The sequence below is a fragment of the Canis lupus genome, chromosome 17, assembly GCF_048164855.1.
Source record: "Canis lupus baileyi chromosome 17, mCanLup2.hap1, whole genome shotgun sequence".
In the NCBI taxonomy this organism is placed as follows: domain Eukaryota; kingdom Metazoa; phylum Chordata; class Mammalia; order Carnivora; family Canidae; genus Canis; species Canis lupus.
In genome coordinates, this window is record NC_132854.1 from 44,511,271 (window position 1) to 44,532,100 (window position 20,830).

The 20,830-nt window shown below is 35.6% G+C and overlaps 1 non-coding gene and 1 pseudogene across 1 annotated transcript; one reads left to right on the forward strand and one right to left on the reverse strand.

The window, feature by feature from the left end:
* Positions 1 to 1,988: 1,988 nt before the first annotated feature.
* LOC140608252 (peroxynitrite isomerase THAP4-like) lies at positions 1,989 to 5,665 on the forward strand (annotated as a pseudogene).
* Positions 5,666 to 7,226: 1,561 nt separating this feature from the next.
* On the reverse strand, positions 7,227 to 7,439 carry LOC140608466 (small nucleolar RNA U3). Its single transcript, XR_012010499.1, has one exon. It is a non-coding gene; the product is annotated as a small nucleolar RNA U3 (small nucleolar RNA).
* Positions 7,440 to 20,830: the final 13,391 nt, after the last annotated feature.

The window sequence follows — 20,830 nt, forward strand, 5'->3', positions numbered from 1 at the left end:
TTTTCTCTTTATCCCCCATGTTCATCTGATATGTTTCTCAAATTCCATCTATGAGTGAACTCATGGTATTTGTCTTTCTCTGACTTATTTTGCTTAGCATAATATTCTCTAGTTTCACGTTGTTGCAAATGGCAAGATTTCATTCTTTTCATGGCTCAGTAATATTCCATTGGATATACACACACACACACACACACACACACACACACACACACTGTCTCTTCTTTATTCATTCATCAGTCAATGGGCAGTTGGGCTGCTTCCATAATTTGGCTATTATATACAATGCTGCTATAAACATTGGGGTGGGTGTGCCCCCTTTGAATCAGTATTTTTGCATTCTTTGGATAAATACCTAGTAGTGCAATTGCTGGATTTTAGAGTAATTCTATTTTTAACTTTTTGAGGAATCTCCATACTGATTTCCAGAGTGGCTGTACCAGTTTTTATTCCCACCAACAGTGGAAGAGGGTCCCCCTTTCTCCACAATCTCATTTACACCAATTGTTTCTTGTGTTGTGAATTTTAGCTATTCTGACAGGTGTGAGGTGATATCTCATCATGGTTTTTATTTGCATTTCCCTGATGATGAGTGATATTGGGCATCTTTCATGTGTCTGTTTACAATCTATATGTCTTCTTTGGAAATATGTCTTTTGCCCATTTTTTAATTGGGTTATTGGTTTTTGGGTGTTGAGTTTCATAAGTTCTTTATATATTTTGGATACTAACCCTTTATTAGGTATATCATCTGCAAATATCTTCTCCCATTCCAAAGGTTGCCTTTTAGTTTTGACTGTTTCTTCACTGTGCAACTTTATCTTGATAAAATCCCAATAGTTCAATTTTGCTTTTGTTTCCCTTGCTTTAGGAGACGTATCTAGCAAGAAGGTGCTATAACTGATATCAAAGAGGTTATTGCTCATGCATGGCTTCATTTCCAAACTGCAATAATAGTAACCTAAAACATAAGCTGTTTGGGGGCACCTGAATGGTGCAGTCAGTTGAGCACCCAACTCTTGGTTTCAGCTCAGGTCATGATCTCAGGGTCATGAGATCAAGCTCTACATCAGGCTCTAGTCTCAGTGCAGTCTGCTTGAGACTTTCTGCCCCTCCTCAACCTCCCTCACTCTTAAATTTAAAAATGTCTTTTAAAAAATTGGCTGTTTGGAGGTTAAATGAGATAATGCTGTGCTTTACAAGAGTAAACATTCAAATAACATTATTACTGATAGTATTGCAAATAACTTCATTGGGTCTCTGCTTCTGCTCTTGTTTGCCTACAATTTGTGCTTCCCATAGCAGCAGGAAAAATATATTTAAAAATTAAAGTAAATAATACACCACTGTGCCTGAACCCTTCAGGAGATTTCTGTACAGTTATAATACATTCCAAACCTCTTACCAAGACCTAAATGGTCATGGTGACCTGTCCCCAAATGTTTTTCTGGATTTGTCTCCTAATGCTTAGTGCTCTGGCAACAAAATGGCCTTCTTGCTTCTCTAGCACACCAAAGTCTTACTGACATGGCACTTCGTGCTAAGCTCTTCTCTTTTCTTAAAGCACAGGATGTGTGCAAGGTTCATACTTTATTTTCCTTTAGACCTCAGCTCTGGTGTTGGCAAAATCTTCTTTAAGCATCATATTCCCTGGGTTCTTTTCTTCGTAGAATTCAACACTAGCTAAAATTACCTAATTTATCCATTTACTATTTGTTATCCTTCTTTCAATTAGGCTAAAAGTCTCACAGGTATAGAGACATTTTCTATCTTACTTTCTATTACCTCCAAGGCCACGATTGTACTTGATAAATATTTGCTTAATGACTTATTAAGCTTAGCCTGGTTCAAAGGTGATATAATTTATGATAATTTGGCCAAAACCCACATTAGAGTAAAAATCTCTATGGCAGGAGAGGGTTTCTAGACTAGGAGTGTTTTATTTTGTTTAAATTTTACAACCCCTTTATATTAGGGCTATGTAAACCATGGGAGGTTTGTGACTGCTGTTTTTTTAAACCACATATGATCATTTAAGTCTCAAAATTCAAGTTCTAAGTCAATAATTATGTGAATATATGTAAAGGCTACAAGATGACAGAATTTTTATGAAAAATAGCCTAAATACTACCCAAAGGAACTGATTTCTGACAAGCTTCCCTAAACAAAACTTTCCTCTCCTATATTCATCTCATCCAGAATCCACGCTCTGACTCACTGTACTCAAGACATTTTGTAGATTTGCTGCTCCTTCCTCTTGTTTTTTTTTCTAATACTAACACTGTATTTATTTATTATAATATTATATAAAACAGATGACACATTCAAAATTGGAAAATGTGAGGAAAGATTAGTACGGGAATTATTTCCTAGAGATATGGGCAGGAGGCTAGTATATAGGCTGTTGTTGTTAACTGATCTGAGACTTCACAACCCTTTGATCTTAGAGTGACCAGAATTCAGAGTCAAGTGCCTGAGGAGGGTAGCCAGACCCCAGCTGGCTTGAGGGGAATTCAGCCAACTGGTTGCACACTAGCAAGGGAGTCAAGCAATCAACAGCCCATCTTACTTCCCCTAACCTGTAGACATCTCCTGCTGGTGCCTTACACTGGCCCACAGAGGTGGTCCATATGAACTATCTGTCCCTGCCCTCCTCCAACAGGGAGGGTGCAGACAAAGGAAAATAGATCTGAAGTTATGAAGAGAAAATGGGCAGCACCTCTTCCATTCTGTCCTCTCTAGAGTTGTGATCCACCCCTAATAAATTTGAAAGGATTAAACCCAAACCTACCAGCTTTGCTATGGAAGCCCTTCCTGAGATCTCTGTGTGCTCTGAATGCTACACATTCTCTGTACTCCTAATCTCTACTCCTCAGACTGTCACTGTTTCCTCCTCACAGTTTTGTCCTTTCAGTTGGAACATATGCTGATCCCAACCTAGAGCGAAGGAAGCAGCAAAAAAGGCAGTACATCTTAAAAGGCCTCTATATTTTCTCTTCCAAACTCTTCGAGGAAGTAATTTACTCCTCTTGCTCCTATTTTATCACCTCCTCTCTCCTTTAGTTTGCCATACTAACATGTTTCCACTAAATCTTCAAACATCCACTACAATTATTTTAAATTCAGCCTACCTCTAAACAAATAGCATTATCTTTCCTCAATTTTCCATCCTTTTTCCTCTGTCACCAAAGGCACCATCATCTACAGGGTTCTGCCCTTTGTTATCTTTCTACATGCTATTTTGATTTTATCTTAACTCTGAAAAGTTTTAGTCTTCTTACTTTTCCTTTCTATTCAATCCCTAATTTATTTAATACCATTACTTTAAATACTTTTATTTATCATCTTGCACATTGGCAATGCCTCCAATTCCATTTTTACCCACCTAATAATTATTTCCTCCCAATAATCCACTTTCAAGCCTGTTTTGCTTCTCTTGGTTATACTTTAGCTATCCTTCTTCTAATGTCATTGTAGAAAAAAATAATCTCAACATTTATTCTACCAAATAAATTGGTAGCCAAGTCCTTCCATATTTTCTGTTGTACTATCTCTACTATCAATTTACATCATCATCATCCTAGAAGATCTAGGCCTTGATATTTCTTGACTAGATGGTTGAGACTAACACATGTATTTCCCTCCCTCGAACTCTTCCCCAACCAAACCATCCTTCTCACCATGGGCCAGAACCATCTTGTAAAATCACAGAACTTATAAGGTAATTCCCTTGAGGAGAAATTTTCAATGGAACTTCCACTATATTCTGAATAACTCCAACACTAATGCATGTAAGCAATTTCCCAGAGAGTCTATAATCTTCTAGTTAATGTTTTATTTTTTTACTTGATGTTAAAGATTCCAAAGAATAAAACTTAATTTATTGGTTAAAATGAAAATATTATAAAAATTTTACAAAGTCACTGAGAGAAAAAAATAATTACTTGTGAAATGACTTAGCCTGATATTTTAGTTGTTTTCATGACTCACTTTCTGAATTTTTGTTAGATGTGGAGGAGAGAAGAAAGCACTGAAGTTCACATGGCTTTATGACATTTTCCAGTTAAAATATTTTCACTCTTGTTGGTAATTAATTTTACCTTTTCTTTTTTTAAATTCCACATCTGTTTAAGTTCATGGCAAGATGCAACTTTCCGACTAAACTGGGGATTTTAACTGTAGAATTAGGTCTTACATGTTTTGTATTATGGATGATGTTGATTAAAAGGGTAATAGGAAATGACTATAATTTTGATATTAATTATATATAATAGAATTATCCTTATAAGAGCTTTATAGAAAAGAATCTAGGTACTTTATGCAGAATTAATTGTACTTCCAAAAAAATTTAAATTATTTCAAAACGAAACATGAGAGTACAACAACATTAAAATGTAGTGGGGGAATTATATGAAAAGACATTTGAAACAATCGTGTTAAGGGGAAAGGACTGAGCATTGCACCCAGGGCAGCCTAGGAAGTTGTCAGGAACAGACACAACAGTCTCTGGAAGGAACTCCAGGAGACTAGCCACCACAGAGTCAGGCAGCCAAGGAGAAGCAAACTCATCTTTTGTAGATGCTGGCAGTGAGAACTTCACCTCCCTGGGAAGGGCCCTGGTAGATGAGAGTGCTATTTCTATGGATGAGTTTACCTGTCCCCATAATCTGAGGTATACAAATTTATTGGCTCCTTTCATTCTCCAAGCACACTCAGAGCCTGTCGACTGAAAGACATAGAAACTGGCTGCAGCAGGACTAGGCTGGGGTGTGATAAGGGCTTAACTTGGAGTCCCCTGCATTGCTGTTCACAGCAATGTCTCAGAAGCCCTCCAAGAGCCCCTCTGCTCCTCTGACAGACATCACCCTGAAGCCAGCCATGCAAACTGTGCCAAAGCCAGCCATGCAAACTGTGCTCAGCTGAACTGAGCACAGCAATGGCCAGCACCATGTCCACCACCAAGATCATCATGTCAGCATTGGCAGCCCACAAACTCATCAACTTGCTGCACTCCTTCTGCTTCACCCAGTGGATCAAGAGCCAAGTATGCTGCCTATAGGAGCAGTAGAGAATGACGAGCAGAAGACCCTGTCACAGAGGGTCAGCCAATCTAACAGCCAGGTGCACAAGCTTCAGGAGAAGCTGGAGCTGCTTAAGTGAGTACTTACTGAGCAGCCTGCTGCCCCTAGCTGTGGACCCCCAAGATGAACCCAGTGATGGAGTCACTGTCCTGATGGTCAGTATCTGGATGCCAGATCCATCCACCAGGACCTACCTGATGCTACAACTCTTCTAGTAACTAGGAGAGGTACACACTCCAATGTGGGCCAGTCCATGTAGAACTTCTGATTTGATGCCTTCCACCCTGACATATAAACCATGCATAGGGAGTGGAGCTTCATCCACCTGAAGCCTGACACCAACAAGAAGGCCTTTAGTACCCAGAACTCAGGTACTATAGAGGTGGAGGGTGAAGTGAACCAGTAGGAGCTGTGCTTGGCATCCCACTCCATCATCAGGCTGCCTTTGCCAAGGAGCTCCATGTGGGTCAGATAACGTGAAAATTCAGGTTGAAGGCAAACTTGAACAGTCAGTCTCCATGGCAACTACTACCCAACCCATGACTCAGCATCTTCACATTACCTATAAGAAGGTGACATCCTGATGCAGAGTAGAACTTTGTCCTGGGTGGGGCCTGGTCACCTGTGTGTCATGAAACCATCTCAGTAGATGCCCCACAACAGGTGTGACCACAGTTCTCCACAGGTTCAAGAGTGTTGCCACCACTTGTACCTGTAATAATATAGAAAAAACAAATAAAAGACTTTTCTTTTTCATAAAAAGAAAGAAGGGAGTCCATACAGATAAATGATTTAAATGATTTTTATTAGAATGAAATTTCAAATATATAAAACTAATTACTTACATGCTTATTACTACAAATATTATTTTAAGTTTTTAGCTATGATTTAATACTACTATACAGGTCTTGAAGCAAGAATTTGGCTAACAGCCATGTTCATTAGTATTTCTGAATAATGAAATCCTTGAAAAATTAAACTTTTTCACTTTCTCATTATTGTTCTTAGAATTATTTTATGAATCAAAAATATATACTAATGCAATACAGAATCATGACATTAAATTATATTTTATAGCAATTGTAAGATCAGAATAATACTAACATACTTTGAACTAGTAGCAATGTCATCAAGACAATGCAAATCATCTTCAAAAATAGTCTGTTTGATGTCAAAATAATATAAAAATGAAGGAATTATTAATCTGAAATAGTCACTCAGACATGCATATCTAAAAGTATCTAGTAAGGATTAAAATATCTGATGGAATAATTGCTAGGAAATATATTTTTACCTTCCTATCATTTTGTTATCTGATCAGTCATCCTACTGCTAGAGTATGCTCCATTAGCTAATTGGACTAGTTGAAATAAAAGACTAACTATGATCTTGATTAAAAACATTCAAGAATTGTTTTAATTTAGAAAAATATATGAAGTTAAAAATTTAGCCATGTTCAGCCAGCTGAAAATAACTGAATGTCAACTGGCCAAAACCTATTGCCAAGTATACATTTTTGCAGTTTTTGAAGTGTTAATAGTAGGTTTTAGCGTGTTATTAACTTCCAAGCTCAACAATAAGCACTCATCAGTATTCTCCTAACCTTTTCAGAATGAATTGTGCAGGACTTACTGTGAACTTCAGTGTTAACGTGACTATCTAGTAACAGTGGTCAAATTTCAATAAGATGGCCTCTCCCATATAAGAATATATCAATGAAAATAGTGCTTTAAATTTTTAGAACATTTTTAGAACCTTCATTTTTTTTTCTAATAAATGAATTTGTGAAATAGGGAGATCAGATACTTTTCTCCCAACTAACTAAAGGAAGAAAATAATTTATAAAAAGTTAACTGACTTACTAAAATGCATACAGATATGTAGAACAACAACAACAACAACAACAAAACAGAAAACTAGGCTCCTTGACATCCTATGTTTTTGCAATGAGCAACAAAACCTGATGTGCAGCAAGTACATTCTCTCAAAAAACATTTTATTATCACTGTTATCTCCATCAACAGCTCCACTGATAGGCTCAAGACAACCCATATTTCTATTTCTGTTACCATGGCAATTTTCTAATTAATATTAGCTAGCTAATCTTTCCATTCTTTCTTTTTTTATTTTCTTTTTTTAATAGAAACCACTCAGACTGTCTCCTCTTCCTCTTAACTCCTCCAAAGGAGGAAAAGTACAATCATCAATGGCAATAGGCAGTTGCAGAAGCAACATCTAAAGACAGCTTCATGCTCAGGAGAGAACACAGAGCTTCCTCCTTGTGATCCTTTCTTTCAAAAAGATATCTTTCAACGATATCTGAACAGCATGGCCCTGACTTTCCTCTGCAATAGTCCATCCACAGCATTTCAGTGATATCATTTTTCCCATAAGAGACTCTACCCAGACCTTCTGTTCCTCTGGAATGATGGTCACAGCAACTCTAATATGTTCATCTAAAATCTAGGAAATCCTAGATTGCCCAGCAAATGGTTGTATTAGCTCACATAAGTAAGATGATTGCTGAAAACACTGATTAGAAATTTAGGGTCAAATAATCTCTCCTTGCCTCCCTATTTTATCTGTTAATAAATATGTCTTAAAGAACACCACTATGTCAAAGGTTAAAAAAAAGAGGCTGTTCATAAGCTCAATCAAAAAGGACAGTGATATAGGCCTACCCCAAGAAACAGGAAAAAGTTCAAATAAACAATCTGATCTTACCCCTAAGGAATACAAAAAGAAGAACAAACAAAATCCAAGATGAGTAGGAGAAAGGAAATAAAAAAGATTAGAGCAGAAATAAATGACGTGGATATTTAAAACATAGAAGAAAACCAATGAAATCAAGAGTTAGTTCTCTGAAAAGATAAGACTGATAAACCTTTAGCCAGAATCATCAAGCAAAAAAGAGAAAGAGCTCAAATAAATAAAATAAGAAGTGAAAGAGAAGTAACAACTGACACCACAGAAATATAAAGAATTATAAGAGAATACTATAAAAAATATGCCAACAAATTAGACAATCTTAGAAGAAATAGATAAATTCCTAGAAACACATAATCTTCAAAAATAAACCAGGAAGAAATAGAAAATCTGAACAGGTTATTAGTGATGAAATTAAACCAGGACCAGATAGATTTACAAGTGAATTTAAAGACAAACATATAAAGACAAATTAATACTTATTCTACTCTTCCAAAAAAACGGAAGAGAAAGGAAAGCTGCCAAATGTACTCTCCAGGTCCAGCATTACCCTGATACCAAAACCAGACAAAGACACCATAAAAAAATAAAACTACTTACCAATATCCCTGATGAATATATTTGCAAAAGTACTCAACAAAAAATTAGCAACCCACATTCAACAATACATTAAAAGGATCATTCATCATGATTAAAAGGGATTTATTCCAGGGCCCAATTATGGTTCAATATTTGCAAATCAATCAATATGATAAATGAAAACAACAAAACAAAAGATCAAATTCATGTGATCCCCTCAATAGATACAGAAAAAGCATTTGAGAAGATTCAACACCCATTCATGATAAAAACTCTCACCAAAGTAGGTTTAAAGGGAACATACTTCAAATAATAAAGACCGCATATGAAACATCCTCTGCTGATGTCATACTCAATGTTGAAAAACAGAACTTTCCCTCTAAGATCAAGAACAAGGCAAGAATAATCATTCCTTCATTATTATTCAACATAGTACTTGAAGACTAGTCACAGCAATGAAGCAAGAATAACAAATAAAAGATATCCACATTGGTAAGGAAAAGTTAAACTGTCACTATTTACAAATGACATGATACTATACATAAAAATCCTTGAAGACTCCACCAAAAAGCTATTAAGAGTAATAAATGAATTCAGTTAAGTTGCAAGATATAAAATTAATACCCATAAATTGGTAGCATTTCTATACATTAATAACAAAGTAGCAGAAGGAGAAATTAAGAAACCAATTCCACTTACTATTGCATTAAAAAGAATAAAATACTCTGAACAAACTTACCCAAGGATATGAAAGAGTTGTACTCTGAAAACTATAAAACACTGATGAAAGAAACTGAAGATAACACAAACAAATGAGAAGATATTCCATTCTCATGGATTGGAAGAAATGATATTGTTAAAATGTCCATACTACTCAAAGCAGTCTACAGATTTAATGCAATCCCTTTCAAAATACCAATAGTATTTTTCATAGAACTGAAACAAATTCTACAATGGGACCACAAAAGACTCTGAATAGCCAAAGCAATCTTGGGAAAGAGGAACAAAGGCAGGTATCACAACCCCAGATTTTAAGATATACTACAAAGCTATAGTAATCAACACAGTACGGTACTAGCACACACACACACACACACACACACACACATACACGCACGCATGCAATCAGTAAAACAGAAAAGAGAGTGCAAAAAACTCACACTTACATGGCCAATTAATCTATGATGAAGGTGGCAATAATATACAATGGGGAAAAGACAATGTCATCAACACATGATGCTGGGAAAATTGAACAGCTATGTGCAAAAGAATGAAACTGCCCACTTTCGTATACCATATATAAAAATACACTCAAAATGGATTAAAGGCCTAAATGTGAGACCTGAAACTATAAAAGTCGTAGAAAAGAACACAGGTGGTAATTTCTTTGACATCAGCCATTGAAACATTTTTTAAATATGTCTCCCAGGCAAGGGAAATAGAAACGAACTAACAAAAAAACAAAAACAAAAAACTATTGAGACTACAGCACAATAAAAAACTTTTTGCACAGTGAAAGAAACCATCAACAAAACAAAAGGCAATGTACTGAATGGGAGAATTTGCAAATAATATATCTGACAAGAAGTTAATGTCCAAAATATATAAAGAATTTATAACTTAACAACAAAAAAATAAACAATATGGTTTTAAAAATGGTCAGAGGAGCTCAACAGATGTTTTTTCAAAGACCATATAAATGGTCAACAGACACATGAAAAGATGTTCAACATCATTAATTATCAGGAAAATGCAAATCAAAACCACAATGAGATACTGCTCATATTTGCTAGATGGCTAAAATAAAAAAGATAAATAACAAAGCTGGCAAGAATGTGGAGAAAAAGGAACCTTTATACATTGTTGGTGGTAATGTCAATTGATAATAGCTATTGTGGAAAATGCTATGGAAGTTCCTTTAAAAAATTAAGAATAAAAACACCATATGATTCAATAATTCAACTATTGGATATTTGCTGAAAGAAAACAGAAACACTAATTTGAAAATATATAAGATATATTCACTCCTATGTTTATTGCAGAATTATTTACAATAGCCAAGATATGGAGTCAACCTAAGTGTATACTGATAAATAGACAATGAAGATGTGATACACACACCACACGCATATACACAACGAAATATTATTCAACCATAAAGATTGTGCCACTTGAGACAACATGGATGAACCTAGAGGGTATTATGCTATATGAAATAATTCAGACTGAGAAAGACAAATACCATATGATTTCAATCATATATAGAATCTAAAAAACAAAACAAATGAATGAAGAAACAAACAAAAAACAGGGTCAAGCCTGTAAATACAGAGAATACACTGGTGGCTATCAGAGGAGATGGAAGTAGGCAGTTGGTCAAAATGTGTGAAGGAGAGTGGGAGGTACAGGCCTCCAGTTGTGGAATAAACAAATCATGGGAATAAAAGGCACAGGATGGGAATATAGTCAATGATACAGTAATAGTGTTGTATGGTGACAGTAGGTACACTTGTGGCAAGTAAAAAATAAATAAATAAATAAATAAATAAATAAATAAATAAATAAATAAAAGATATAGAATAATTTCATGGAATTCATCATTAGGAAGACTATTCAGGATTCAGTTAAGTAGTAAAACATCAATTGGTCGCTCCCTTTGTCTTCCTGTATCCTCCCGGAACCTCACTCCTTTGTTCCTTTGCTCTTTATCTAAGTGCATCTGCTTCATTGTTTTTCTGAAGATCCACTTCTCCACTCATCTAATTGCACATGGCCAATTATAACTTTCATAAAAGTAATATTAATTCTTGGTCGGTAATGATACCTGGCTTAGACTTTCCTGTTAAGTCACCTAGTTTTCATGTCTGAGTTTTACTGACTGAAGAAAAATCTGATGAATATACCTTGTGTAGAGCCAGTTGCCTCACAGTTCCACTCCCTTCAGCTATATCTGGAGTTACATGACCATGTGATACATCAGGCTTCCTATTCTGGGTTTAGGAATGCTGGTTGTCTCTTATGAGAACTTACCCAGTATTTCTAGAATGTTAACTTTTGAAATTAGCAAAGATGTTTTATATTTTTTTAAGATTTTATTTATTTATTCATGAGAGACACAGAGAGAGAGAAAGGCACAGACACAGGCAGAGGGAGGAGCAGGCTCCATGAAGGGAGCCTGATATGGGACTCAATCCCGGATTCTGGGATTACACCCTGGGCCTAAAGCAGACGCTCAGCCGCTGAGCCACCCAGGCATCCCACCAAAGATGTTTGAAAGGGCTAGAATACTGTTAATCAGGGTATAGAGAAACAATGATTCCAATAAAATATTTTTCCAGCTGTAAATTGATATATTTTCTTGAAGAAAAAGTGCATCATTATCTTTAAAAATAATCATATATATTGATTCATTCACTTCTAGTAATTTGTATTAAGGAAAAAGGCAGAGGTGAGCAGCAGCATTACCATAGCAATGCTACTACTGTAAATACTGCATGATATTTATAGTAATTAAAAGCTAGAAGGGACGCCTGGGCAGTTCAGTAGTTGAGCATCTGCCTTCGGCTCAGGGCGTGATCTTGGAGTCCCAGTATCAAGTCCTGCATCGGGCTCCCTGCATGGAGCCTGCTTTTCTCTCTGCCTCTGTCTCTGTCTCTCTCTCTGTATCTCTCATGAATAAATAAAGTCATTAAAAAAAATAAAAGCTAGAAAGAACCTAAAAATGTAAGGACAGAGAAATTGTTAAAAAATATTTCAATATGTGGAATACTATGCAGATTAAAACGATAATATAAAGGAATATTTAATGATAGACAAAATGCTGAAAATATATTTAAAGATAGAGGACAAATTTGTACATATCTGGAGTAAATAGATGAATAAATGTATCCTCTGAGGAATGCCAGACACATACTAAGTAAAACACATACTAAGCACCTAATAAGTACTAGAGCTTATCCTGGTTGGTTTGTGAATGTATGTGAACACATAGATGAGCATGCATAGAAATATACATAGAGTTTGGAAAATTTTTTTATGCCTCTCAAATCACCAATCCCTTCAATTAGTGAATGGAATAAATCCTTAATTGCGATACAGCTCTGTCTTGCTTGGTATATTAATCCTCTCAACCCTTTTGCCCAAATTTTTTCTTTGCATAAAACAGCTTGACAGTACAATGAAGATTGTGATACTATAAATTCCGAGACATGCAATTCCAAAAATTATAATGAAGACATGAGGGAAAAAAAAAAAGAAGCAAATCTGGTAACTGGAATATAGAATTTTCTAAGTGATTCTCAAGTATATTTAACAGACTGTCATTAGTGTCAGTGTAAAGGGAAAAATATCCCTAGTGAATTTAAAGAATATGGTGTAAATTATCTGTCACACATGAATTTTCAAATTACTTTTCTGGTTTTATAAAATTTCATGAAGTTTTCCTCTCCCCCCCCAATCTCTCTCTCTCTCTCTCGGAGTCCCAGGATCAAGTCCTGCATTGGGCTCCCTGCATGGAGCCTGCTTTTCTCTCTGCTTCTGTCTCTCTGTCTCTCTGTCTCTCTCTCTCTCTCTCACATACACACACACACACACACACACACACAGAATAAATCTCAGAATTTGAACCAAGTTTTAAAATATGGCTTAAAATTTCTCTAGGTTTTTATTATAAATGACTTTAGTGTTTACTGGCAGTTTTTTATACTGTAATTCCCCATTCTTCAGTTCATACTTTACTGTATCTCATATTTACATGCAGTACAATCTTCAAGTCAAAATTTCATTAATGACATTTAGCTTATTCCTGCTTTCCCTATTCTTGAATGACTTAGAATGGGTTTCTATTTATTTCTTTCATGTAGTAAACTTGGCTAAATATATAATTTTGTGCCATTGACTTACCCTGTAACTGTCAGTAAACCCTACAATTGTTGCACTGGGCAAGTTTGGGACAAATTTGGTTTTAACATCTCTTATAGAATATGAAATCATGGAATCCTGTGCTTCTCAAAGGAATGCACTGTTACCACTGAAGACACATAATGGTATCACAGGTTTTATGGAAGCTTAAAAGACAAACATAGCACTTCTCATCTTTCTTAAGATTTCTTAATTACACAAAAAAGTGGTTTGGTTCTCTTTTTCTTTCTTTCTTTCTTTCTTTCTTTCTTTCTTTCTTTCTTTCTTTCTTTCTTTCTTTTCTTTCTTTCTTTTCTTTCTTTCTTTCTTTCTTTCTTTCTTTCTTTCTTTCTTTCTTTCTTTCTTTCTTTCTTCTTTCTTTCAAAGAAAAAGGACACAGTTTATAACAGTAAAACACTCACATGTATATTATAAATCAGGGTAGGAAAACTTCATGAAAGCAGACCATAAAAATATCATGCAAGCTGAAACCCATACAAAGCAATCTTTATCATTAGCAGGAAAAGTTGCAGTTGCTCTGTGATGTCTAACTTGCTTTGGATTATCTTTTCAAAGATGTTTGTTTAGCAAGCAGCCTTGGAAGATAGGCACAATCTACTGGAGGAGATTTACTATTCAATATAATAAAACTAAGTTCTCCCTCTGAATCAGTTGTATTTGCAGGGTGTAACATGTAAGGCCCCCCTCTCAGATCAGACTTCCCAAAGCTGAGGTTCTTTTGTAATATACTCCACTGTGTGTACAGGCGTCACCTGTTGTTCTGTGGGAACTGGGGCTTAGACAAGCAACACCACAGTGTTACTCTGCCTACTGCTATTGTTCTAAGTGATACACTCTCTTTTCCACGTATCCAGGAGTCTCCTGTCTTCTGCCACTGTTTATTAAACTATAGCAAGCTAAATTTTCCATGGACGTCACAAATAGGTCAAGGATTCCATTCCTTCTACTATTCGAAATTATTAAGATTTAGAAAGCAATTACCAAAAAAGGGCCTTATATAATTAAAAAGGAGAACATTTTTGTATTATTTTCAGATAACAGGATCACACACTTATAGAAGCAACAAATATTAATTGTGAATTTGACTGAAATGCAAAATATTATAGCTTATTTTGACTGGTAATTTAAAAAATATAATAGCCTTTTTCCCTACCTAAAACAGTTGAAAATGAAGACTAATCAGAGACCCAGTCAGATACTAAAACTTAATATAAAGCTAACATAAAATGAAGTCACTGGGCTGTATAGATTACTTTGCATTTGAGTTGGGAGGCACTCCTAAACTTACTAATTTCATAATTTCATATTTTCATATAAATTGGGATTTTTAAAAAATCTTAACTTAATCTTTGTGTTATTATTTGTAGTTAATAATATTGATAATAGTTTCTTTTAGGAGATCTTTTTTTTTTTTTTTTTTTTTTTTTTAATGTTTATTTATTTATGATAGTCACAGAGAGAGAAAGAGAGAGAGGCAGAGACACAGACAGAGGGAGAAGCAGGCTCCATGCACCGGAAGCCCGATGTGGGATTCGATCCTGGGTCTCCAGGATCGCGCCCTGGGCCAAAGGCAGGCGCCAAACCGCTGCGCCACCCAGGGATCCCTCTTTTAGGAGATCTTAAAAATCACTTAATGCATAAAAATAGAAATAAACAATTCCATCATGAAAAGAAATATTCGTTTATCTTTTTTTTAAATTATTACAAAGACAATACATTTTGGCCATAGAAAAATGAGAACCTACAGATAAGTCAAAAGGTGAAATAAATTTAAAATCTCCCACAAGCACACCTCTTAAAGAGAACTACTGTTAATACTTTCACAAACTTATTTCCACACATTTTTCCATTATATATATTAGTGTCAATATTATATTCTGCTTAGTAACTTGAATTTTTTACTTAACCATACATCATAAATATCAATGCTAATAGATATTTATCTGCAATATCATTTTTAACTAGATTAAAGGTGTTGCATTTTATTAATGCACTATAATTTATTTAATGCCTATTTATAGATATGAATGGTTTTTTCCTATCTTTTTTAAGATTTTATTTATTTATTCATGAGAGACAGAGAGAGAGAGAGAGAGAGAGGCAGAGACACAGGCAGAGAGAGAAGCAGGCTCCATGCAGGGAGCCTGATGTGGGACTTGATCCCAGGACTCTAGGATCAGGCCCTGGGCTGAAGGGGGCTACTAAACCGCTGAGCCACCCAGGCTGCCCATCAATATCTTAATATAATAAATAAGGCTACAGTAACTCCTTCTCAGAACCATCAGATATATTGCCTGAATTTTATAATCTCAACTCCTGACTTTAAAGCTTATTTTAAGGACTAATAATCATTTTGTTTCTGTAATACATTTTGCTTGTATCACATCCTGCTAATGGATCCTGTTCAGGTTCCTAAATGTGTCTGTACAGTCACTACCCTCCTCAACAACTGGTCCCATAGTAAAAGAAGGAGGAGAGACTGATTCTAGTCCAACCACAATCTACATTTTCTAAAGAAATTCATGATTGGGTACCTGCGTGGTTCAGTTGATTAAATGTCTGCCATTGGCTCAGGTCATGATCCCAGAGTTCTGGGAACTAGTTCCACATTGGGCTCCCTGCTCAGTGGTGAGTCAGCTTCTTCCTCTATCCCTGCCCCTGCTCGTGCTTTCTTGCACTCTCACTCTCTCTTCTAAATAAATAAATAAAATCTTTAAAAGAAAATAAATAGACTCCTTATCAATAAGATCTTAACAATGGCAGAAATTCAGATGGCATGGATGAATATCGTGTGGCCTGATTTCATCTGCTCTTGGTCTAAAGAAGGGGCTAAAAATGAAAAAAGTGGGCTCTGACATCTAGGAAATGCTCTGTACTGTCAACTAGGTCTTGGTTTTCTCATATTGAACATGAATAATTTTTTTTTAATTTAAAGATTTTATTTATTTATTTGAGGGTGAGAGAGAACATGAATGGGAGGAGGGGCAAAGGGAGAAGGAGAGGGAGAAGCAGACTCCCCACTGAGCAGGGAGCCCCACACGGGTCTCCATCCCAGGACCCTGGAATCATGGACTGAGTTACTCAGGCACCCTGAACATAAACAGTTTTATAGAATATCAACATCACATATGACTATAGATTATGATGGTTCAAGACCAAAGCAAGATCACTCTATAATCATGTCTTAACATAGATGAAAACCTGAACATTGTCCAAACAACAAAAATAACCCAAACATTCCCCTATCCTGCCAAACAAGTGACTGTTTTAACAATTATAGCTTTAGCCTCATTCTAGCTTTCCTTCTTTCTAGATAAGATTAGCATAACCAATCAGAAAATTACCTTCACTTCCTGACTACATCCAATCTGGAGCAAAGCCCTGCTTCCTTAAATCTCCTGAAAATCATCAATATAAGGAAAATAAGCCTAAATATGTCAATCTTTTTAGTAGTCTCCCATTGAGATGCCCCATGGTTCTCCATGATGTGAGCTCTTTTACTTCACTGTGAATCATAATACCAAATTATTCAACTGCAGGTGTGGCTGGAAAGCAATTACACTTTTAAAATAGAAGAATTTCTGGCACAAGATAAGTGCTTAATAAATATGAGTTGTTATCATTATACGAAGCAGCTTATTGTAATGTCACACCTATGGATTTAGAAATCTGAGGAGCTTGGGTGGCTCAGTCTGTTGGGTGTCCTACTCTTGATGTCAGCTTAGGTCATGATCTCATGAGTCTTGGGATTGGAGCCCTGCCCTTTCAGTGAGGATCCATGCTCGATGGGGAGTCTGCTTGAGATTCTTTCCCTCTGCTCCCTCCTTCTCTCTCTCCCTCTCAAAGAAATAAATAAATCTAGAAAGAATGAAAGGGACACCTGGGTTGCTCAGTGGTTGAAAGCATCTGCCTTTGGCTCAGAGTGAGCTCCTGGTCTGAGGATCGAGTCTCACATTAGGCTCCCCACAGGGAGCCTACGTCTATGTTTCTGCCTCTCTTTCTCTCTGTGTCTTTCATGAATAAATAAATAAATCTTAAAAAATAAAGAAAAAGAAAGAAAGAAAGAAAGAAAGAAAGAAAGAAAGAAAGAAAGAAAGAAAGAAAGAAAGAAAGAAAAAGAAAAAGAGAAATCAAGACCTCCCAGTGCTGCACTATCTTGGCCAAATCCCAAATTTCTCTAACCTCATTTCTTCATTTGTAATGTGAGTTACAGCAACATTTTCCTGCAGAAAGTTGAGTATTATTAGATGAAGACCTCATTTAATATTAATTTTTCCTATATCTTCCTATTTATTCTATAAATTCATCCTCTATTTCTAGGACAATAAGTGAACTCTCAATGGAACAATCCATTTGTTTTTAGTTTTCTCATGGATATACACAATAAGCAGAAATAAAGGCATGAACAAACCTTTTAAATATGGGATCATTTATGCACATCCATTTTTAAAATATTTTTTCAAACAAGCTACTTTAAACTTGTAAGCAGAGGATAAAGGAATGAAAGAGTGAAGGAATAGCTTTGTTCCTTGGCCAAGATAGAAGAGATCAGAACCAAACAGAAACATTTCTTAGAGACTAGATGGCAATTTATATAGAGCCATTCCTACATATATTTAACACATGGTTTTAAAAATTCAACTTATAAACAATTTCAATAATGATTTACTACATAAATAAAACAACACTTGAAGATAAACACTGTTAGCCAATGTACTTTCTGAGGACATTTGGCATGAAAAGATGGTAATATAACCTTTTATCTGCTTTGAGGCACAGGTGTACTACAGAAAAAAAGAAGGAAAAAAAAGAAAAAACTTTTTTATAAGGCCCTTTCTCCACCAAGAGTTGAATAAGAGAACAAGTGAGGGTGAAAAAAGACAAGGACAACAGGCCATATCCGAAACAAATATAAAAATAAAAATGTGTGTATTCCAACTAAACCAGTGCTGGTATTACATAAACACTTTAATTCTCTTGCTTCAGATATCTTTAGGTTTACTGAAGCATATTATATACTGTTTTTCTAAAAGACTGATGTTCTTCTCTAGGGAGGAAAAAAACTCAGAATAAAGGACTAACATGAAAAAAAATAGTGAAGAAAATTGTGTCCAGTGGAAACGAATTTTCAGTACATTAGAAAACATATAGTCAGTTTGCTTAATTTTGAATTTTTTCCATTTGGTTACCTAGAAGAACACTTAATGGAATTTTAACCACATAATTTAAATTACCTCAATTTCTGGTGAAAAGCAATAGAGTAAAATATCAATTTGTGGATTTACTAACATTATGAATCTACTAACATTATGGGTTGATCAGGAAATCACTCAGGAAATAGGAAATAGATGTAATTGAGGAGCAATTTTATTGGAATTTATTGATATAATTTCATTCATGTCATTTTGTGAATTCTGGAATCTTTTTTTTGTACTTGTATTCTAATATACTTAAATACATACTCCACTTGTATACATATAATTGTACATTCCAACATTAACCATCCCATACAATATATTCATATCAATTTAAAATTCATTTGTTTATATAATTTCTAAATGTAGATTTTGCATTTTCTCTTATACATGTTCATAATTATTCTTTTTTAAAATTGATTATCGAGTTTATATCAGGTTACCGTTCTATTTACTGATTGTTCGACACATAATGAAAACAATGCAAATGTCCTATTGGTTTCACCATATGTGGACATATTTGAATTAAAAAAAGCTGGTAAAACTTTGGTATTGGTTTGGGACTTCCATTGAAGTTTGGGAGGGCTATAAATAGTTAAGTCTCTAAAAACCTCTCTAGGGAGTATGTAAATGGGAAAAATTATTAATTTTTAATGTGTGTGTTAATGAATTTATGAGCCAAACCACTTGTGCAAAAAGTCAAGTTTTATATTTTGTGCAATGACATTATTTTTGACTCAGAATCAATTCCATCAATCTAATAGGAAATAAAAATAACTTTAGTTTTTCCTGTATTTCTCCTTCTTCCTCTTGGAGCTGATCAGGAAATTGATTAGGAATTTAGGGGTGGCCCTCAGCTTGACTAAATTTTAGACTTCTTACTGACTTTAAGCCCCCTTTCTTCCCTTTTTTTCTGAGCATTTATTTTGTAATACTTACTTTATAGAAAACTTACAATTAAATTTGTTTTCTCTGCCCCTTGGAGATGTAAACCTTTTTAAAAGCTTCCTGCCAGTTTTACACTCTAAGAATGTCCTTCTGAAGGACCTATGCACCATCTTTTTTAAATCGAGGATGATAACACCCCTATCTGCCTTCTCTGTGACAGAGAAAAGGCTTATCTTCAGTGGGAGCCAATTAACAAGCACAGATGGTCTAATCACAGAGAAAAGCATCTGCAAACTTGGAATAACTCAATGTACTCCACATATCCCATTGATCACTTTCACACTGATGTCCTCTAGTATTTTCCTAGCAGTTCACCCCAGCACTTAAAAACCTCCCACTCTTGGAATGCCTTGGTGGTTCAGTCAGTTAAGTATTTGCCTTCGGCTCAGGTCATTATCTTGGGGTTTGGGATCAAGGCCCACGTTCTGCTCCCCACTCAGCGGGGAGTCTGATTGTCCCTCTCTCTTCTCCCCCTGCTGTGGTCTCTCTCTCTCTAATGAATAAATCTTAAAAAGAAAACCCTCCCACACTTTATTCTTACAATCAGACACCAAACCTTTCCATTCATTCTCAAAAATTATTTGTCTATTACACTCGCTCAGGAGCTCACCTACACATGGATAAATCATTTTCTATTCTTCTCACTAGAATGCCCCTAGATCAGATCTGCATGGACCAAAAACCAATCCAGTCAACCTACACAAAAGTGGCATTTCTTGAATAGGTTGTGAAAATGTCACTGGAGGAGCCCCAAACCATCACTGGGGCTAAACAGCCAAGAGCTGGGGCATAATGTTGCAAGAGTCGCCAACATTCTTGCCTCTCTTAGGCTCAGAAGCTACTTGCCAATTGCACTGACTTGGCATATTGTTGCCTCTGCTTTCCCTTGAAATAGGAAATAGTTCCTTCTTCTATTGATGCCACTGATGGTACTACGGACTGACACCCATTGCCAGACTGGATCCAGTAAGGATGTGACTGCCTCATGGTACCCTTGTGGATGTGCCCATTCTCTAGCTGCAGAGGACCCTGGGACCGTATTTTGTATTCAGTAGTGAGAAATGAACTCTGCCATATAAGCTGGAAAATCCCAAAATTATCGGGAATTGTCTTAGATGTTAAGCTCTAAAATAATGACAAAGTTCCATATAAGTTCCTTTACCTATCAGTCTTACATAAAAATCTAACATTACTTTCTCCATTATCTTGTCATGCCCTTGCTTCCAAAATATTCACTTGTTGCAGTGTTATGAATGAACCTGGATGGTATTACGCTATGTGAAATAAGCTAGACACATATAAATAATGATAGTGCACAACATAACTTATATGAGGAATCTAAAATAGTCAAACTCAAAAAAAAGCAAAGCATAAGAATGTGGCTGCCAGAGGCAGGATGAG